The sequence below is a fragment of the Armigeres subalbatus genome, chromosome 2 (assembly GCF_024139115.2).
Source record: "Armigeres subalbatus isolate Guangzhou_Male chromosome 2, GZ_Asu_2, whole genome shotgun sequence".
Classification (NCBI taxonomy): Eukaryota; Metazoa; Arthropoda; class Insecta; order Diptera; family Culicidae; genus Armigeres; species Armigeres subalbatus.
The window spans coordinates 154830998-154853500 of NC_085140.1; the positions used below are offsets into that span (position 1 = coordinate 154830998).

General features: G+C 38.2%; 1 protein-coding gene across 2 annotated transcripts in view; it reads right to left on the bottom strand.

The window, feature by feature from the left end:
* LOC134211047 (solute carrier family 35 member F5) overlaps positions 1-6927 on the bottom strand; it is a 40341-nt gene extending 33414 nt beyond the window's left edge. The window contains exon 1 of one of the 2 annotated variants that reach the window (XM_062687606.1): positions 6618-6927. The gene's annotated coding sequence lies outside the window, so the exon portion shown is untranslated. Of the gene's footprint in view, positions 1-6271; positions 6559-6617 lie in introns of those variants that run through there. The other variant, XM_062687607.1, reaches the window with a different exon arrangement.
* Between the last annotated feature and the right edge of the window lie 15576 nt (positions 6928-22503).

Here is a 22503-nt window from a genome sequence, read left to right on the forward strand (position 1 = left end):
GGGAGCATTTTTCTTAGTTTAAGGAGCATTTTTTATTTGTTTATGGAGCATTTTATTCATCTTAAGGAGCATTTTTCTTAGTTTTCGGTTGAATAGGGTTACCAAGCAAAACAATCAGCAATAAACTCTAGGGGCTATACAATTGTGCATAAGATTCTAATTTATGATAGCCAATTTCAAGGTACCTTTTGAACTATTTTATAATAATTCTTTTGTCAATATACTGCGCAATTATCATTAATTACATAGCAAATCTTTGCTTTTTTAAGGAGCATTTTTAATTGTTTACGGTACATTTTTTTCGTTTTTACGGTACGCTTTTCGAATGTTTACGGAGCATTTTATATATTTCAAGGTAATTTGTTAGATAATTTAAGGAAAAATTATCACTTTTTTAAGGAGCATTTTTCAATTTTTTAAGGTCAATTTCATCTGTTTAATTGGACATTTTTTGGGCTGCCATTACTCATTTTTTTGGACCTGAGTGGCCACCGGAGGTCCTTTATAAATATCCGTAGAATGCTCGAAACACCTAAAAAAGTTGCCAATTAACGAATCTCCTCAACAAACAATTTAACCTTCCGCAACTCGCTTCAACTTTCATAACACGTGAACTCGCGTGTTGAAAAAAGTACAACAGTTCGATATCTCGGGATCTATGGAATTTAGAAAGTTGCCGTCTTCTACAGAGTTGTTCGAGGATTGGAAACCAATATGTTGAGAAGCTAGTTAGTTTAAAATTCATCCGCAAAGTGGCGCTACTGTATATGAGAGATCAGGTTTGGGGAAGTTTCCATTTTCTATACAGTTTTTCAAGCATTGGAAACCCATATGTTGAGAAATTGTTTAGTCAGAATTGTGCCGTAAGGCGGCGCTAGTGTGTATGAGAGATCAGTTTAGTTCGATATCTCGGGATCTGTTGGATTTAGAAAGTTGCCGTCTTCTACAAAGTTGTTCGAGGATTGGAAATCAATATGTTGAGAAGCTAATTAGTTTAGAACTCATCCGCAAGGTGGCGCTAGTGTATATGAGAGATCAGTTTGGTTTGATAACTCGGGATCTATTGGTTTTGGAAACTGCGATCTTCTATAAAGTTGTTCGAGCATTGGAAACCAATATGTTGAGAAACTGTTTAGTTTAGAATTAAGCCATAAGGCGACGCTAATGTATATGAGAGATCAGTTTAGTTCGATATTTCAGGATCTGTGGAATTTAGAAAATTGCCGTCTTCTACAAAATTGTTCGAGGGCTGGAAACCAACAAAAACTGAATAATTCAAAATTCACCCCATATGACATATCAGTTCTTCAATATCTTGGGATCTGGGGGATTTAGAAAATTGCCGTCTTCTACGAAGTTGTTCGGGGATTGAAAACCAATATGTTGAAATATTGTGAAGTTTAAAATTCATCCGTAGAGTAGTGATAGTAAATGTGAGACCACCAGTTTGAATATATAACCCCGGATCTGTGATATTAGGTAGTGGCCGTCTTCTTCACAGCGGTTCAAGGATAAAAGCCATTATTCTGAAGAACTGTTTAGTTTGGATTACATTCGCTGGGTGGTGATATATGGAGCAACCAGTTTTGTTAGATATCGCAGGATATGTGGTATTTAAAAGTACCGTCATTTACAGTTATTTGGGATTTGAAGACCAATGTGTTCAGAAAAGTGTGCTTGATCGTCATATAACTACCGTTTCTGCATCATACACAGGGGGCCTTGGGTTCAATCTCAGGCCCATTCATTTTCAGTAATTCGGATGGCTATTTTAAACACATCATACTTGTCGAATAACTTAACTTAGACAAGGTATTGATTTGGTATTCGATATCTCTCGAATACCTGATGTGGTTATTATCATCAATGACTATTATTTAAGTAGTATTATGATAGAATTCATCATTCATTTGTTTGCGTAGTACATATATTTTTGGGCTATTATAATACCTTTAGCGAAGGTGGAAAACTCTATACAATATTTTATGTTAAAGAGCACTGACTAACTTCCTGGTCATTATCAATTATCAGAAGCAACACTAAGACCACCATCAAAAATGTCTTAGAAAAAATCTCTCTAGGACGATGGTTCCATTTTACGGATGTTCTAAATTATTCGGAAGGCCGTGTGGTGGCCACCTGCAGTCATAGCTGATGAAGACTTTGAAATATCTCCTAGATCACCGTCAGCAATGGTTTAGAAAAAATTGCGCTGCTCTAGGAAAAACTTTCCAAAATCACCATTTCTATGGTCGTTCCGGATTATCCCAAAGGCCATCTAGTGGTCACCTGCTGTCATAGCATTGTGAGAAATGTTTTTTAGCTCAAACATCCCCATCAGAAACAGTTTAGGAAAAAATGCGTTGCTCTCGGACGTACTTTCCAGAATGACCATTTTTACGGACGTTCCGGATTATCCGGAAGACCGTCCGGTGGCCACCTGTGGTCATAGCATAGTAAGAAAAGTGTATTAACTCTAAGATCACCATCGGAAATTGCTTAGAAAAAATTTCGCTGCTGTAGGACGAACCTACCAAAATTACCATTTTTACGAACGGTCATAGGTGAATGAGAACTGCGAATTAACTCCAAGGTTATTATCAAAAATGATATATAAAAAATCGCGTTACTTTAGGATGAATTGTTAATGAAATAAATAAATAATTTATTACTGGTCACTTTTCCCTGTGCACCTGAGCCTTTTAGTTTGCTATATTTACCCGCGCATTCTATCGAATTACTTTTATTATCTTTTAAATTGATGAAGAACTATTTTTTTTAAGGAATACATGGTGATTTGGTGCAAATTGGTCAACTGACTAAAAGATATCTCATTTTTACTCAATGTGTTGTACTTTTTACAACGATGAGAGCCCCGGAAGGTTAAGTTGAACAAGCTACTTTTTTAGCTAAACAAGTTTATTTGCCACGAAATAAGCTCTTCTTCAGCTTCCAATGTTTGTTGGGTCGACCCAGAAGAGCGCGGTTTTACAGAAAAAAATCTATTATCGCATTCTGAGCAAGACATTATTGTCGTGACCCTTACTTATGAACTTGAATGGCCAGTGAAGGCCCTCTCGTCATCCATACACATAAATTTGAGTGACCACTGGATGTCCTCCTAAAGTTCCTCCTAATTGATCAATGCATGAAACTCATCCTACTATAGCACGATATTTTGTAAACTGTTTGTTATTCTACTCATTGATAATCTCAAGAAGGTTGTTTCTTTTCTATACTTGTGATGCTTTTGACGGAGCCATCCTTAGCCGTGGGGTAAGTCTCAAAATATACGAATACAAAAATGGAAACCTGGCTTAGAAACCTCGCAGTTAATAACTGTGGAAGTGCTTAATGAACACTAAGCTGCGAAGCAGCAATGTCCCACTGGAAGATGTAATGCCAAACAAGTAGACGCTCGCAGCGTTAAATATATGTCATAGCTATTTTAAGTAAACAAATGTGGTTGAACCTATGTCCAACTTGATCATAGTTGAACCTCTTTTGCTGCCATTATAGACCACCTGTTAATAAATATTAAAAATTATAAGATTTGCTTTTTATAATCCATTATCTTGCAAGACATTTTTGAGCAAAAGCTGCCAAAAGATTCAACCAAAATCATTTTTATTTTCAGTCAAACTTCCATGAGTCGATGATCTATGACTTGATATCGACTCATGGAAGCAAATTATGCCATATTTGAAAATATTGTCTGGGTTACTATGATGGTTCTTTCAAATAACTTTCCCGGAACTTTCCATTCCACATCACGATATTTCCATGAGTCGATTGTCCCTTGAATACCGACTCATGGAGGTTCAGAAAAATAGGCCCCGATATATCTAATTTCCAGTAAACAAATATTTTTTTAATAATTAGTGTCATCCTAATTTTTTATGAATTGACTATAATTACAGATTTTTCGATCTTACGAAGCTTCATTGGTAGCTACTCACGTTTCTAAGAATGGGCAACGACGATCATTCGTTACTCAGGATCAATGATAGAGGAAATGTCAAAAAATGCCATGGGATTGTTAGTACTATGAATTTGCTAGTAACTTTTTTCTTCTTGAATTATCTACAATTTAGATTATTTATTAACATGTGATGCTTAGATGATTCTAGAGCTTTATCAAACAGATCATTGTTCTAAACACAAAAGACAAGGCATGAGAACAAAATTTAAAAAAAATGTCACGGAAAGTCATGACAGTAATTCGGCTCTAACGCTGCCAATTTCAGAAAAGTTTTAGGATCCTTTATAAGTTTCATGTTTGTATAAAAAACTCAATAGTAAATAACACTTTTACATATGATACGGATCTTCCGGAGGACCTTTGGTTGCTACTCACATCCGTGAGAATAGGTCACGACAATGATTTCTTGCTCAGAGTACGACAAGGAAATGTATTTTAAAAATAGTCACTTTGGTGAATGGGAATGGGTCACTACTTCCATTATTCATGTCTTGCTCAGAGTACGATAATGAAGAGCTAGAAAGAAACTGCACTATTTTATGATGAGTTTTACGGATTGACCACTTTTACGGACTTTCCGAATCTTCAAAAGGACCTCCGGTGGCCACTCAGGTCCATCAAAATGGTTCGTCACAATCAGCGTTCGAAAATGGAATGCTTAAAAAACAGCACTCTTCTATGATGAGTTGATTAATTGACCACTTTTACGGTCGTTCCGGATCTTTTGGAGGGACGCCGGACGGTGGAATAACCAGGAATTATGTTGATCCATGGAGATGGACAATGGCTACATGGGATTGTTGCTACGCAAATTGGAGAGCATTTCCAAAATTACTCTTCAAAAGGCAAGAAATCACACAAAAAATTGGCCTGAGAATCTATGTTCCTTCTAAACCGATACCTGGGAACCATAATGGCCAAATTGCAAAACCATACCTTTAATGTGGTTACAAAAGAATGAAAAATGGTTCGAAAATGAATCTTTGGACGCTGATGTACAATGTGACACTTTTTTTCAATGCACTAGGAAGGTTAAGGAACTGCGAAAATCCCGACTAGAAGGGATAATCTGCGACAAATCCACGAAATTCGCGTAAAACGCGATAATCGCAAAATTCGCGACTGTTGTAACAGCCCTGAATATCACAGACAAAATAATTTAACGCGTTGAATATTTGCCATGTAATAGTTGAATCTCTTCAACAGGTTTCGATCACCGCTTACTTGATCTTTCGAACTTGAATTATTAGTTTTTCACCGAGAAAGACCAATTCAAGTTCGAAAGAATAGTTGAATCTTCAGCGACCTGACAAATCCTAATAATCCTAATAAGACACTGCAGTTCTGTTTAGATAGATTATCTAGAAAGCTTGATACTACCAGAGATGGTTCTCGAATATACGGGCATATTGCCTCCATGAATTTTCCGGCAACAGAGCATAACCGCTTTTTAAGGATGAGAGTTATTAACATTATCACTATTTTGCACAATTTTTAGATGCCATCAGCTGGGGCTCTCCTTAGTCTAGCGGTAAGATGCGCGGCTATAAAGCAAGACCATGCTGAGGGTGGCTGGGTTCGATTTCCGGTGCCGGTCTAGGAAATTTTCGGTTTGGAAATTGTCTCGACTTCCCAAGGAATGGAAAAATTGTAACTTGGCTTAGAAACCTCGCGGTTAATAACTGTGGAAGTGCTGAATGAAACTAAGCAGCGAGGTGGCGATGTCCCAGTGGGGGATGGAATGCCAATAAGAAGAAGAAGAAGAATAAGAAGAAGAACCAGGATTTGTTTTGCTAGGGTTTATTTGCATACCGCTTTCGTGGATTGTGACTAAAGACGTATGGGGGCGCATGGTAGACCATAGGTTAACGATGCGATAGTGTATTGCCTCGCCAAATAAGTAGGTATTATTAAATTCAAATGGGAACTATTTCAATGGGATTGCACGGAACTCCTGTCTGTTAGGCATTTCAATTTGTTTTCATTACCTACATCATTTCAACCTCCCCCCCCCTTTTTTTCAAAAAACCGATGATTTTAGGGGAAATACCTGCAAACGTTTTTTATATCATCAGTTCATAACTCTGGTCAACTATTTTATATCCTATTCAATCATTTTTAGTGTTTGACAACCACCCTATCAGCTAAGGCTTTTGTTCACGTTCGTCTATCTATCAGAGATGGTACCCGCACTATAGCCACATATAAGGCTATTTAACTGTCGGCGCTAATAATATACTGCAAAACGCTTTCAACTTGATTCGTGACGACACGGGGACAAAGACTTACATACTCGATGAACTGAAAAGAAGACGAACGGCGTCGCTTGAATTCCATCCTCCCTCCAGCCGTGTTTACATATGGTGCACTCTTCATCATATATATCCTTATCATGTTTTATAGATGGCATTGTGCTGTCACAGTCAACGACGAATAAATTATTCGTCGGAAACTACTACGTCACAACTTAATTATATTTTTGTTGATTTTACCAAAAAACAGCACAGTCCCCAGGGTAATTGGTGTAGCATGATATTTTCGAACCGTGATAATTGACTCCAATTGGTTTTGTAAATAGACTATTCTTATAGGAATGACAATATTGGAAATATATTACACCACACAATCTACACACCTTTGCAAAGAAATAACACCTTGCCGAATCACAATCAATAAGCTAAAACTCAAACAGAAAATTCACTTTAAAAATTATGATAAAATGTAATCTTCGACACTTCAACTAGAGCACAGTTTTTGAACAGCGTATGAGAAACTTTTTCACTTCTTACTACTAAAAATTGCAAGCAGACTGTCAAGCATATACTCTGACTACCCAAACATCATCGTTCGCCTCTGCCGGATGACATATTTGATGACAGCCAGGTAGTGCAGACCAGCATAAGACAGAGGGGCAAAAAAATCAGCGAATGAAAGTGGCCATGCGCGCGGGTAACTTTAGCTTGATTCAATACACTCGAACAAGCTTCCAACACTGAATGGGAGCATAGTGCCTGGAAAGAAGGACCGAAACGACGTGTCGGTGTGCATAGCGCCGGACAAGTACCAATACCAAACAACGTTGGCTGGAGGGTTGCCTCGTGGAATACGGATATCTTGAGTAGCGTGAAATGTTTAACGTTTGAATTTGAAACATTTCAGAGTAGTGGATTGAGGGCACATGTTAAATGTTCCTTCTTGCGTTTGGATTCGGTGATGGTGGGGAGTATAATATAATTTTCTCATATTTTACAGGTTTTTTAACTTGATTAGTAAGTACAAACTTACTAAGTTAAAAGCTATGGAATATTTTGAAAAGATCTTATATCAGAGTGAGAATATATTCGTGGTATGGACGAAGTATTGCGTAATACAGGCCTACACGGTGAGGCGAAATTATCCGATTTTTTTTCTTTTTTAACCATAAGCAACTTTATTATTGGCATATTAAACAACAAAATATTCAGATCAATCTGGCTAATTGCCTATGTTCCGGGTATTAGACCACCTTACTTGGACATAAGTGTTAATAATGTTATGGAAAATAATTATGAAAGTTTTAATCACCACGTGACATTATCGAAATTAATTTATTGGCTTTTCTCAGTGATAATTAAGGGACCAGGGGACATTATGAACACCCGAGGCAGATTGGACACCCTCAATATTCTTGTTAATTCAATCATTTTTCTGCTTTCAATGTAGCGAACTATAATTCTTTCATAAACAACTAATTTATAGCGTAGAAGTCATTGTTTTATCTTCTTAGCGCTTAAATTTGACAAAAAAGTTAGATTGTCTTCCAAATGATTAAAAATTATAAGTTTCACCTCCCATAAAATAAGCTTTACTTTACCATAGAAGATGATTTCTCAATCATTGATCATCCCATAGCACAATTCTGTTATTTACAGTGCTCCGACATGCATTTGTGACAAGTATCCTTCATTTTTACAAATTTTCAAAACAGTTTTTAAATATGTTCACCTGTTGGGGTAAACTGAACACTCTATATGGGGGTAGAACTGACAACTTAAAAATTAAAAACCTAACCTCAAACTCATCGAACTAGGCTTTTATATAGTGTTATTTTCGTGTTATCGTGGGGCGGAATTATAAATCGCTATAAAAGGTCCAGTACATGACATATATACCATAGAAGTCGCTGAAAGTGCAACAAAAAAGGAAGTGTTTTGTATAGATTTGGCAATCTCGTTGGCAAGTTGATCGGTACAACACCTTGGAAGGATTGGCGATGCCAGTAGGGTGGATAAGAGCATGCATAGATTGTGCAATGCTCAGAGAAGAGACGATTGGGAAGGGATCTTCATATGCTTCATACAAAAAGTGCGACATACATGCCGAAAGTGGCAAATTTTTGCGTTACGTAATCAATCTTCTTCTATTTACCATGGAATTAAAATAAAAAACGACCATAGGGGAAATTACGGCTTTGGCAGGTTTTGTTCTATTATTGCCCGGGGGGTTTTCTATAACCAATTATGCTCAAATTTGGCCTAAACATTCTTTGCATATCAAAGAATATTGTGGCCGAATTTAATAAAATTCGGACATTAGTCAGCTTCACATCTAGTGGTTAATTCTAGGGGAGCCGAAAAACTCGCGGCTTGGCCGAGGTTAAGGACATAATAAAAAGGTTAAGGAGTACATAAAAAAGAGGATGGGATAGGGCCTAGGGCTGATTAACGTAGCGTGGACTTTGGACGAACTGTAAAGATTAAAAAATACGTATTTTCCGAGCGGAGTGGGAGGAGAGCAAAGTAGACTTTTCCAAACAGCTAACAGGGGGGTTAGACGAAGACATTGATACGTTTTAAGAATTTGTGTACAAGAATCATGTAGTCTAAGTCAAGGTTACCCAGTACGTCTCTAATGTTTTCCTTGTCTGATTTCCCTTGGGTCCGGAGGGATGAACATAAATCGGACCTGGCAACTTCGTATTCAGTACATTCCCAGACAACGTGGTTGATGTCTTGATAACCTGCACCGCATCTACAGCGATTGCTGTCTGCCAGTCCTATTCGATAGGAATGCGCGTTTAGTGATTAGTGATTGGACGTTAGCCGACACATTACCTTGATAAAGTCTCGGCTAAGGTCCAACCACTTGAACCAAGGTTAACATCGCGGGTGATTCTAAGCTTCATTTTGATGAATTTTATTTTTATCTAGGTAAGTGAAAACTTTCCTAGATACATGTTATCTTTTGATAGAAACTTTCTTCTACAAAATTGTTTGTTTTAACATTTTGGACTTATGCTCCATAACCTATGCTCTATAAACTTTGTAAATGGCGCTGTACGTCATTTCCTTGAAAACAGTGATAAAATGGTTTTCTTCTCTGGTAAATTTTTTTGAGGTATGTTTTCGAAGAAGAATGATAATAAAGCTGATAGTAAGGTGTTACTAAGGATTTTAAAAGTTTTATTAGTGGATGTCTTGAAATTTAGTCGAAAAACACTGTTTAGAAAAATATGAATAACTTACGAGTGGGCAGTTGGCGGTAGCTGAAATTTTGTGTGAACATGGTTCAAACTTATATCTTTGATTGAAAATCAACATATTACAGAAATTCCGAATGAAACGATATCTCTGAATTCTGCAATATTTGGTAGAATTGTCGCTTTCTGAAAACTATTAGACTTGTATTTGTTGTTCCATCACTAAAAGGGTAATCTTAAATATCGATGAATTTGAAAAATCATTATTTAGCATTTTTCGAGATCTATATTCAAGAAATTTATTCTCTCAATTTTACACATTATTTAAAAAAAATAGTGATATTGAGCCGTTCCGTTCTGAAGATACATTTTACCGGTACACAATTCAATTCAAACACCACACGAATATGGAGGCGCATGGTTGCCCACCATGTTGTTTGTAAAGCGAATCAATTACTTTATTTCGTGAAAATAGTATCCCCAGAATGGCTCGCTCAATATCTCTACTATGAGGTGAACCGGTCTAGGGCCGAAAACCTCATTAATAAGGACAATAATAAAAAAAAATATCTCTACTATTTATACAATATGTAATGTTAGGAGATCTTATTTCATGGCTATTGATTGAAAATCGGGCCAGTACTTCAAAAGTTAGGCTAAACAACTGTTTTTTTGGAAAAACGTTGTTTTTTAAATCATTCTATCTAAAATTAGTCACCGTCGTGCTAGAACAAAAAAGACAAGTTTAATAATTTTCTGAAAGAGACGATTTTACCAAATATTCAAAATTCAGAGATATCGTACATCCGTTCCATTAGGAATTTCTGTAATATGTAGATTTTAAATGCATATTAATACCAAATTTGGAAAAATCACAGACAAAAAGCTTCACATGTCTCCACTTTTTTTCCTTCTCGATATCAAAGATATTAGTTTGAACTATGTTCAGATTAAATTTCAGCTGCCGCCATCTGTAAGTTATTCATATTTTTCTAAACAGTGTTTTTTTTTTACTCAATTTCAATAAATCCACTGATAAAGCTTTCAAAAACCTTGGTAACACCTCTTACAATCAGCTCTATTATCTTTCTCCATACCTCGAAAAACATTGAGAAGAAAGCCATTTAATCGCTGTTTTCAATGAAAAAACGTACAGTGCCATCTACAAAGGTTATAGAGCATATGTGTCTATGGAGCATGAGTCCAAAATGTCAAAACAAACAACTTTGTAGAAGAACGTTTAGCTCTATCTCGTTTCTATCAAAAGATAACACGTATCTAGGTAAGTTTTAAATTAAAAAATAAAATTCATTAAAATGAAGCTTAGAATCACCCACGATAGTGTGCAGAAGACACCAAAACTATAGAACGTAAAGCTATGTCCATTTAGAATACGGAATTATAAAATCATCTGTATCTCGGTAACGGATTGACGTACAAATAAGGTTAATATATCAAAACAAAGGTAATTTACTGTACTTTAAGGAAAAATATTGATACAAATCATTTATACTTGTTTCCAGTGAAAATTAGCACCTTCTTCTTTATTCCTCTCATCAAAAGTTGCACACCTCCGGGGTCAACTTCCTTGCCACATTTGTTCCACATTTTGGTCATCTAAGTCGCATTCCGAGCTGTTTTTCCACTTTTCTTAAGCTTCCGCTTCATTACTGCCCAAAATGTCTCGATGGTCTGGAGCTGTGGGCAGTTGCGTGGATTTATGTTTTTATCGATGAAATCTTCGTTATTATCGCGTACCACTGGATGACTTCCCGGCTGTAGTGACAACTCGCCAAATCTGGCCAAAACTTCACGGGAGCTTTGTGGGCTTATGGAAGGTAGACCGCGGTTTTTGAGATATTCCCTCTTTGTACAGTTTCGAGTCCATCGTCTTATTCGTCACAAACACTTAGGTCTTTGGTCCACAGCTGCATATCCCTTGCCAAAATAATCTGTTTTTTTGCAAGTTTCGCAGGAACTGCTCCTCGTGCCGTGGCCATGTAGAATTTTTGGCTAGGAAGCTGTACGAAATCCATTTCGACGTAGGTTCCATCGTCGATTAGCAACATTATCAACGTGGGTGTGCAGATTTTTTCTCTCCTTTCGGCTTAAATCTGGAATAATTTTTGACTCGCTGCACGAAACATCGTGAAATTTATACCACAGCAAGTGGGCGCCTAGGTAGACAAACCGCTGCAAAAGAATTCTTGTAGCGGTCACTTTCCGTGCCGCTACAATACAATAAATGATTCCGGAATCTAAATGGACATAGCTTTATATAGAAAGTACTAGAGGTTTTGCCCCACGAATACAGCCGTTTGCTCCAGTGTGAGCCGTTGGAAGAATGATCCATCGTCCGCGATGGGCCGAGCATGATGAAAGTCTGACATTCACTCGGTGGAATACCCATGGACAAAATAGAATGGGCAATTCTTTTATGTACGGTGCAGACTACTACACATTTTGTTCCAATATGAATAGATTGATCAATTAATAAAAGCGCAACTCAACTGCAATGACTCGAATAAGAAAAGCGACAAGGCACCGATGATGATCTTACTGTTGAGGCTTAAATACTTATATACAAAGTTACTATGAAATGGAATTTAAAGCAATAGTTTTAACTAAATGTAAGATGACCTTTGGCATAAAACTATCATCGCTATTTGAATGCAGAAATGGTAACTTGGCTCAGAAACCTCGCAGATAAAAACTGTGGGAGTGCCTAATGAACACTAAGCTGCAAGGCGGCAATGTCCCAGTGGATAGGCTGAACAAATAATTTCGGGATAAACGCGCTTGCAAAACGGCACATGCCAAAAAACCTTGTGATAAGATTCGAGAGCTGTAAAAAATTTAAAATTTATCGGCTTAATTTCTATTTTCCGTGTAAGAAATTTGAAATATTTTAGAGTGAATCATTCACCATCATAACTTCCTCCTACTAAACTACAAATATTTCATATCTTCAAAGAGACGCGTAAAAACACGAGTTGCCTCCGTACTACCGTAACGCCAAATTTGGTATTTTTGGACCCACACCCTTCCAGAAAAATGGTGTCTGGCCATTTTGCCGAATGACGTTTCCCCGAATAGATAAAACTCAAAGGTGCAGCCCAATCGGGTTTTACGCAAAGGTGACGTAGGACTACGTAGCTATTCGAAATTGATGGTATTTGCATAATAATTTGTGTCGTTTTATTAACATTGAGCAAATAGTTCGGAGGCCAACTGAATCAAGAAGTCGAATAGTTGTTCCCAGTTGGATGGACTTTGAGTCTCTAACCGTGGAATTAACATGACTCCTCGGCCGCTGAAGCCACTCGATTGGCTTTCAGTCGGGGACATCGCAATCCTTACTTTGCCACGTACGCTTACATCGCGGGCGAAAACCAAACGTTGCAAACCTTGCGTTGAAATTGTCCGACCGCCACTTGATGATTTTTCGCTAAGCCTTCACGGTCCGTTGTCTGCTGCGGAATCCCGATCAAATCGCGCGCGCCGGAAAGCAGCTTTCTTGTATTCAATAAGCTAAGCCCGTTAGCCCCGCCCCTTTGTGATCTGTATGGGTGTAAATATAATGTGCACACATAACGATTAATGAAGAACTAATGGAATTATTTCATTAGATATAAGAAAGCTGCTTTCCGGCGCGCGCGAGCCATTTTGATCGGGATTCCGCAGCAGACAACGGTCCGGAGAATGACAAATTCTAAAAATCCTATGAAATTTTCTCGCAAAATTCTGAATTTGGTTATGATATGTTGGTTATCTAAGATGCGTATTGTTGCGAGGAATAACAACAGAAATTTGACTCAAGGCGAAGTTTCTTCATATTACAAAACATTACAAAACATCTTGACATCTGTCTGTCCGAACGACGTTCACCGATGGGTGGTTGCTGTGAAAGTTTCCACTGAGGTGGCGTGTTCATTGATTTTATACAAAAGCCACCATTTTATACAAAAGAAGGTTAATCCGTCTATCCGAAATAAACTTTCTTCAAAGTGCAAAACTCAATCGTAAATAGCGAATTTGATGGCGCGTCGGAGGGAGATGATGCAGTAAATTTTAATGGATGGAATCACTGACAGCAACCAAGCTACCACGCCAAACCCGATGCCACCGAAATAGTCCATTTTCGCAATTAACTCTTTCTTTTCATCAAATGTTGGTCCTGAGAAGAACCAATTTTCTTTTCCCAATGCTCCTTTCCAAATAACTGACACCACAATTTGTAATTAATTTTCAGCATCGGCACTGGCGGTGGATTTCCTTTGAAAATGTTATTAGCGCCTCCGTGATGCTGTGTCCGCACCGCTGCGATCGCTTTGATGCGTCCGCTCTGCGTGAAATCTTGTTCAAACTTAAGGATTAGATCCAAACCCGCAAGTTATTGATTTTTGATGTATGTGCTAGTGATGCATGTACGTGATTAGTTAGTTTACCTATTTCTAAACTTTTTATCAATTATCGATAAAAAAAAGTAGTAACTGTACGGCAAATCCTTCAAAAATGCCGTGAATACCAGGTCCCAACGCACCATCTGTTCGTTGATTTCAAGGCGGCATACGACAGTATAGACCGCGTAGAGCTATGGAAAATTATGGACGGGAACAGCTTCCCTGGGAAGCTTACCAGACTGATCAAAGCAACGGTGGATGGTGTGCAAAACTGTGTGAAGATTTCGGGCGAACACTCCAGTTCGTTCGAATCGCGCCGGGGACTAAGACAAGGTGATGGACTTTCGTGCCTGTTGTTCAACATTGTGCTAGAAGGTGTCATGCGGAGAGCCGGGTGTAACAGCCGGGGTACGATTTTCAACAGGTCCAGTCAATTTATTTGCTTCGCGGATGACATGGACATTGTCGGCCGAACATTTGCAAAGGTGGCAGAACTGTACACCCGCCTGAAACGTGAAGCAACAAAAGTTGGACTCGTGGTGAATGCGTCTTGTCTTTGACGTACATGTACATGCTTGTGGGCGGAACCGAGCGCGACAGGGCCCGCCTGGGAAGCAGTGTTACGATAGACGGGGATACCTTCGAGGTGGTCGAGGAATTCGTCTACCTCGGATCCTTGCTAACGGCTGACAACAACGTTAGTCGTGAAATACGAAGGCGCATCATCTGTGGAAGTCGGGCCTACTACGGGCTCCAGAAGAAACTGCGGTCGAAAAAAAATTCGCCGACGCACCAAATGTGTCATGTACAAGACGCTAATAAGACCGGTTGTCCTCTACGGACATGAAACATGGACAATGCTCGAGGAGGACTTGCAAGCACTCGGAGTATTCGAGAGACGGGTGCTTAGGACCATCTTTGGCGGTGTGCAAGAAGACGGTGTGTGGCGGCGAAGAATGAACCATGAGCTCGCCCAACTCTACGGCGAACCCAGTATCCAGAAGGCAGCTAAAGCCGGAAGGGTACGATGGGCAGGATATGTTGCAAGAATGCCGGACAGCAACCCTGCAAAGATGGTGTTCGCTTCCGATCCGGCAGGTACGAGACGGCGTGGAGCGCAGCGAGCGAGATGGGCAGACCAGGTGCAGAACGACTTGGCGAGCGTGGGGCGTATCCGAGGATGGAGAGATGCGGCCTCGAACCGTGCATTGTGGCGTCAAATTGTTGATTCAGTGTTATCTGTTTAGATGTTAACTAAATAAATGAAAATGAAATAGTTTAAAAAATAGTATTTTCATATAAATACAAAGAAGCGTTGACTCATCCTTGATCGAATGGTAAAAAAAAAAAAATTAAAATCCATCGAGAAACGGCTGAGATATTAAAGTTTAAAGTCTTTCATATTTTCGTGACAGTCCCCGATTTTCGCAATCGTACGTCAAAAAATGACCTCAGATTATGAGTAGTTAAGAGTGAGAAATGAGAACTAGTAAGTGAGAAGTGATAAGTGGGAGCAGAAAAGTGAACTGAGAGCGGAGAACAGAGAACTTCTTCCTTCGTCCTACTTCCTTCTTCTTAGTTTTTTCTTCCTTCTTCTATCTTCTTTTTGCCTTCTCCCTTCTTTTATTCTTCCTTCCCCCTTGATCCTTCTTCTGTTCTGGTTTTTTTTCTCTTTTCCTTTTTCCTCCTTCTTTCTTCCTTTTCTCTTCATCTTTCTTCCTATTCCCTACTTCCTTCTTTCTCATTCCTTTTTCCGTCTTTCCGTCCTTTTTCCCTTCTTCCTTCTTCCTAATTTCTGTCCTTTTTCCCTTATTCCTTCTCCCTTCTTTCTTCTTCCTTATTCCTTCTTCCATCTTCCTTCTTTCTTCCTTTCTTCTTTCTTCTTTCCTCCATCTTCTTTCTTCCTTCATTCTCGTCCTTCTTCTTTCATTCTTTTTCATCTACTTTCTTTATTCTTTCTTCTTCTTCTTTCTTCTTTCTTCTTTATCCCATCTTCTTTCTTTTCGTTTCCTTCATTCATTCTTCTTCTTATTTACTTCTTCCTTCTTCCGCCACCCTTCTTCAATCTTCCTTCATCCTGTTTACTTCTTTCTTCTTTCTTCTTTATTCATTTTTCAATTTTCATTATTCTTTCTTCCTTCTTGCTTCTTCCTTCTTGCTTCTTCCTTCTTCCTTCTTTCTACTTCCTTCTTCTTTCTTCCTTCTTCTTTCTGGCTTCGTACGTCTTCCTTCTTCCTTCTTTCTTATTTTCTATTTCTTCTACCTTCTTCCTTCTTCCTTTTACCTTTTACCCTTTTCCGTCTTCCTTCTTCCTTCTTCTTTTTTACTTCTTCCTTCTTTCTTCTTTCATTTTCCTTCTTCCTTCATCCCTCGTCCTTTTATCATCTTTTTTTTTCTTATTCATTTTTCCTTAATCCTTCTTCTTTCTTGATTTATTCTTCTTCCTCCTTCTTCTTTGTTTATTTTTCATTCAGAAATGATTTTGCTTCATATTACTTACTACTCGCTTATCTCACTTATCACCTCTCACCTAACACATCTCACCTCTTATCCGTAACTTCACACTACTCATTTCTCATTTGTCATTTCTCACTTCTTGCTTTCCACTACAAACACTTCTTAGCGCTCACTACTCACTTCTCACTTCACACACCTTATAAGGAAAAGTATTCCAACTATTCGGCCAAATGAGCCTTTCGGCCAAATGGCATTTGGCCAAATGACCCTGAACCAGAAGAACACAACTCTTGGGCCTTAATTTTTCTCCCATCTTCTTCCTTCTTCGCGTTTTTATTCTTCTTTTTGCTTCTATCTTCCTCCTTTCTCCTATTTTCCCGTTTTTTATTCTTTCTTCCTGATGCCTTTATTTCCTTCATTTTTTCTTCCTTCTCCTCTTTATTTTTCTTACTCTTTCTATCATCTGCCTTATTCATGTTCACTTATTTCTTCTTCTTTTATTCGTTCTACTTTCTTTTTTCCTCTGCCTTCAGCCTTATTCATTCCTTTAAAATGCTCTCTTACTCAACTGCTAATCGTTTTCTAAAAAAACTAAACTCTTGAGCCAAAAACACTTCAACTCCCTAAAATCGTCTCCTTAGAACATATGACGTGTGGCCCAAATTTGAGAGATTCCAAATTCAAGAGGTTCCCACCTCACCCCTCTTTTTTCTAATCCTCTATAATCGTCTACTCAGAATAAAGAAAATGTGTACCAAATTTGGTTGATCAGTACCCCTCCCCCTATACCCGCATCATTTTCTTTATGACTCTAACAAACTCTCCCCTCCCAAATGATCTTCCGTCCAGGATAGAGAATGTGCGTACCAAATTTGATTAAAATCCGCCCAGGGGTTCAGAAGTAACACTAAATATTTCTTTTTCAAACAATACCCCTCCCCCATTCCAACATTATCGTCTATCGTTGTTTGTTAGCAAAGGTCCCGGGGTTTGAAAAATACACTGAATTGTTCGTTTTATGAACAAAACCCCTCCCCCTTCTCCTCATAACCTTCCAATCTTTTTGTTAGTAGTAGTAGTTGGCGAACATACATACACATACATATGTACATTCGATGGAAAAGCACGATAAATAGTATGAAGTTTCACCTGACAATATATCCAAAATTATGCTAATGTACATATTCACATCTGATTTTTCCGAACATTGTAAAACAATGTCCATGTCGGGTGGTCCAATACCCGAAAAATAGGCAATTTAGTTTTAATGGAACACCCTGGAATTTTGGCTTTATATATTAAATGGCCAATTTTTCGTAAATTCGAAAACTTCGATTGCGACGTGTCAAACTTCATGATTTTACAAACAACCAGGGAAACAAGATTCCAGGGCGTCCCGGAATGAGAACATATGGACCAAATTCCCTCAGAACACATTCCGTTGAGCTTGTTTTGCCAAATCTTGAAGTTTGACACGTCTCAAGCCAGGTTTTGGAATTGAGCATGAGCATGATTGACCACCCACGTTTTCTACTCCGTTATTGCCAGATCAGCTGTAATTACACAGAGAACCAACAAATGATGTTTGGGACTAACATCATCTTTAGTGTATAAAAACTGATCACCCAAAATTAAGCAATACCAGCACCGGCCGTGTCCGAATGCAGGTCAATTAGGGAGAGGGTAGGAAATTGTTGACGTGATACTCGCTTTAATGGAAGCCGACGAGTCATCTGCACTTCCACGAGCAATCACTGGGATGTTGGATATACGGTAACGGTAAACGGTTTTCCGGGTGTAGCGTGTAGTTTGATCAAGGCTTAGCAAAACACAATCGAGCGCGCACTAATTAAATTACTTACCGACCGCACAAAGCAGAACAAACTATTCCGAAGATCGTGCGATCGTTCTGCGTGGTCAACGAAACACGATCGGACGCGCTCCTTTCTTTTTTTGCCAAAAAATCTTAAAAAGCAGAACAAAGATCCGATGATCGCACGATCGTTCTGCGTGTGGTCAACAAAACACGATATTATACGCATTGATTTTTTCTGCTAATTAATTAGCTCACCCTCACAAATCAGAACAAAGATTCGATGATCAAAGTTCGATCGAAGCATAACAAAAACGAACGCGCGCCAAATAATTTGCTTCACGATCAATTGAATAAGACAATCCGGACTTCACGAACATTCTTTGCACATTACAGAAACACGACTGCGTAAAGCGGAACAAAATAATCTGGACTCGATCACGATCAAACGCGCACGAAAATACGATCAAACGCGCACTCTATTATATAATTCACTTTTTCATAAAGAATAGAAACGAGTATTTGATTCATTTCCAGTTCTAGCAGTGCTAGAACATATGGTAAATTACACATTTTGAATAGAGTTCATACTACGCTAGAAAAAAGTCATAGAGAAAGAAATTTTGACCGATAGATATAATATATGAAACATTTGTAGATAATGGGGTTATATGAGATTTCGGAAGACACACAAAAGAATAAAAAATCCTTAATTTCTAACACGTTGCAGAATTGTCTTGTTTTTGCAATCAAAACTTGTGAAACTAGGATCAGTAGTAAGTACCATAAAAGTTTTAGTTCTAACAGATTGTCATGAGAATTTAAAGTTAGCCAGAAACCAAAACTATTGAAAAACTGAATCAACATAATTTAAGCATGCCTTACAGTAACAAAATGTATGATTTTTTCTACTACGGATCATCTATCTAGGCCGTTGATTGGAACAAAAGAGTATGAATTATAAGTATTGAAATGTGTGATGTCGAAAGCCCTGCGTGTGTAACCAAAATATGCCATATAGAAAAATTCTCGAGAAGAAGAAACAAATTGAAAAAAAAAACAATAATTCACATGATAGTGTTAGGCAATAATTAAAGTCTTTTGGGATCAAAAACGGGGTTTTATGTTTTCATCCGACGTTTCGGACACATGTATTGTGCCTTTTTCGAGGAGTTAACTATGATCCGTTTTATTGTCACATTAGCCCTCAGCATAGGACCTATTTGTCACCACAATTCGTTTGCGCTGTCTTGTGTGAGGTAGGGCGGAAATTTGAATTGACCCGGCTCGCAGAAACTTTTTGGTGTTTCTGCGAGCCGGGTCAATTCAGATTTCCGCCCCACCTCACACAAGGCAGGGCAAACGAATTGTGGTGACAAATAGGTCATATGCTGAGGGCTAATGTGACAACAAAACGGATCATAGTTAACTCCTTGAAAAAGGCACAATACATGTGTCCGAAACGTCGGATGAAAACATAAAACCCTGTTTTTGATCCCAAAAAACTGAAAGCCAAAACCTCAAACGTTGCCATCTTAGTCGAATCAATTAAGCAATAATTAAATATATTTAATTTAATGAAGTGCCATTTTTGACCTTATCGATGTCCTTTCCTTCTACACTCAAACAGCATATGTCAGATTCTGCCACAATTCCGTATAGGAATACACCGAAATCTGTACAAATATTATCTAATGCCTTACAATGTAACAAGATTTTTTTTTTGCAATTTACTTATATAAGCTTAGATTCCTCCAGTAGCCTTGCGAGCAAAGGCGTAGGAATGCCAATCCGGAGATGGTGAGTACGACTCTTTGTCCGGTCTAGGATGTTTTCGGGTTGAAAACCCTCTCGACACCCCGGGCACAGTGCATCCACTGCACCCGCCATACAAGATATACACTCATGCAATGGCGGAAAAAGAAAAGTTTTCAATTAATAACTGAGGAAATGCTAAAAGAGTTCTAAGCTGAAAAACAGGCCAAGCTACAGTTGGAATGTAGAGCCATTGAAGAAGAAGCTTAAAAATTTCACAATCTCTCACATGCCAAGCCTTCACACAGATTGCGGCAGGCATACAGAACCAAAAAACTAACTTCCGCTGATTGGGTATCCAGTATTTTGCGCTCGATAATGGCGGCCGAGTGAGTGCCCTTTTGACATTCAAGAGGTAGAAAATATTTACATATTTCAATTACAGTAGGCCTTGATTCATTGAAAAACATTGGCACTCACCCGGTATCAACAAATAAACAAATGTCAAGTATTTCTTCTATATTGTTCAAGGATTTGGTACTTTTTTCATCCTTTTTTAAAATATTCTCTTTTCTAGAAATGAAACCACAATAAATTGACAAATCAATGGTGATTATAATATGTTTTTCTAAGGGAAAAGAAATTCGAAACCGGACACCTGCGTGAGGCGATAGCCAGGTAGTATCAGGCTGGGTTCACAACGCTGGATGCATTAAAATAAACTCCGTTTCCCCTATCCAATCGCCTTCGGCCCCCAATCAAGCAATACTTTAAAAGGGGAATTTTAAGCATTACGCTCAATGATCTGCGTTCACATGCACATCGACACATCTTGTACTCTTCCCTTTCCCACTGACTGTGCGCAATAACATTCCGACAGATACTGCCACAATACTCCTCAAGCAGAGCGGCGGAAGTATCCTTACAGCTGCTGACTGACACTTACTGATCCTTAGACCTGTTACAATTGACATGCTACGAACCATTAATAACTGCATAAAGTCATTGTGCTGATATTTGTCACGGGATTCATTAAAGAGTTTCTATCACTAAATAGGTAATTAGTCAAATTTGGCCTTTTTCAACCTTACGGGGAGGTCCTTAAGCCTTAAGTCAGTCAGGATACTTTCGCCGCTCTGCTTGTAGAGAATTAGGGCACAGATGCTGCCAGAACGTAATTGTGCACAGTCAGTGGGTAAGGTGAGAGTATAAGAGATGTCGATGTTCACGTAAAGCATTGAGCGCAAGTGTAAGTATTGCTTGATAGGGGGCCGGCGCCGCGGCTTGTCTTGTTGATTGACTTGTTGCTTCATTCCTAGAAAATAATGAAATTTACCAAAAAATACGAGAAAGGCAAAAATTACCAAATGGTGGAATAACGTAAAATAAATACCTGACATTTGTTTGTTTGTTGATACCGGATGAGTGCCAATGATTTTCAATGAATCAAGGCCTACTGTGATTGAAATATGTAAATATTTTCTACCTCTTGAATGTCAAAAAGGCACTCACTCGGCCGCCATTATCGAGCGCAAAATACTGGATACCTTTTAAAATATACGAGGAGGACATCGCCACTGCTGGAAGAACTAAATTGTATTTTGTGGCAGTGAATTGATTTGGAACAGCTTTTCATAGATTTGTTAAGTTGAGTTATCTGATCTAAATAATTACCTAAATTAATTACTATAATCTCACTTGTCATAAGACGAGTTTATACAATCCCATTGAATTCCACGAATGGGATTGTATAAACTTCGTCTTATGACAAGTGAAGACATTCCACTAAAAAGCTCAAAATAATTTTCTTATTACTATAATCTCACCAAATTATGAATCCTGAGATATGGGCCATTCTCCGGAAGTAGAAGCAGAATATTTTTATCATAATTACAAAATTCTATATTTCATCACTTTTGAAAAAAAAATAAAGAAAATTTTCAATTTTTTTTTTTGGCGGATGAAACTTTTGGCGAAGACAAACAAACACGTCCACCCAACACCACGACATACTTCGATTTCCCGTCGCAAACCAGGTTTCGGAATTGATCAAAAAGTGGAAAGGAAATTCTCTCAACTGCTCTGGGCATGTGAAATAAGATTATTCATGCTAGCTGCATGATAAATGAATGCATCGTGTAACTTGATAAACTCGTTTAAAACTATGGGCTCACTTAATGATTACTTAGAAGCGGCGAGGCTGCATCTCTGTTGTATAATGTAAAGCCAGTTAACAAGAAGGATAACCTCTACACTACATTCGTCATGTGCGTGCACACAACCACTTTGAAAAGCTCAAATGAAAACGCCAAAAGACTAAATATTTCAAATTATGTTTTAAACGTGGAACTCTACATTTTATTCGTTAACTTGCAACATAGCTGTTAAATCTTAAGTTCATGAAACCACATGAATGCGAATGATTCTTGCAATTTCATAAGCTTACTATTTTGCTATTCATTACTCTGTTGAAATTCAGGAAATAATTTCAATCGTGTGTACTTCATCAACATTCCACATGATGAGAGTTGTGACCAATCTAACTGAAACAACACTAACCTCATCCAAACGATACGAACTACATATCCTGCAAGACTCAACGTTGAAGTCAATGTGCTTGTCAACTATTACTTCC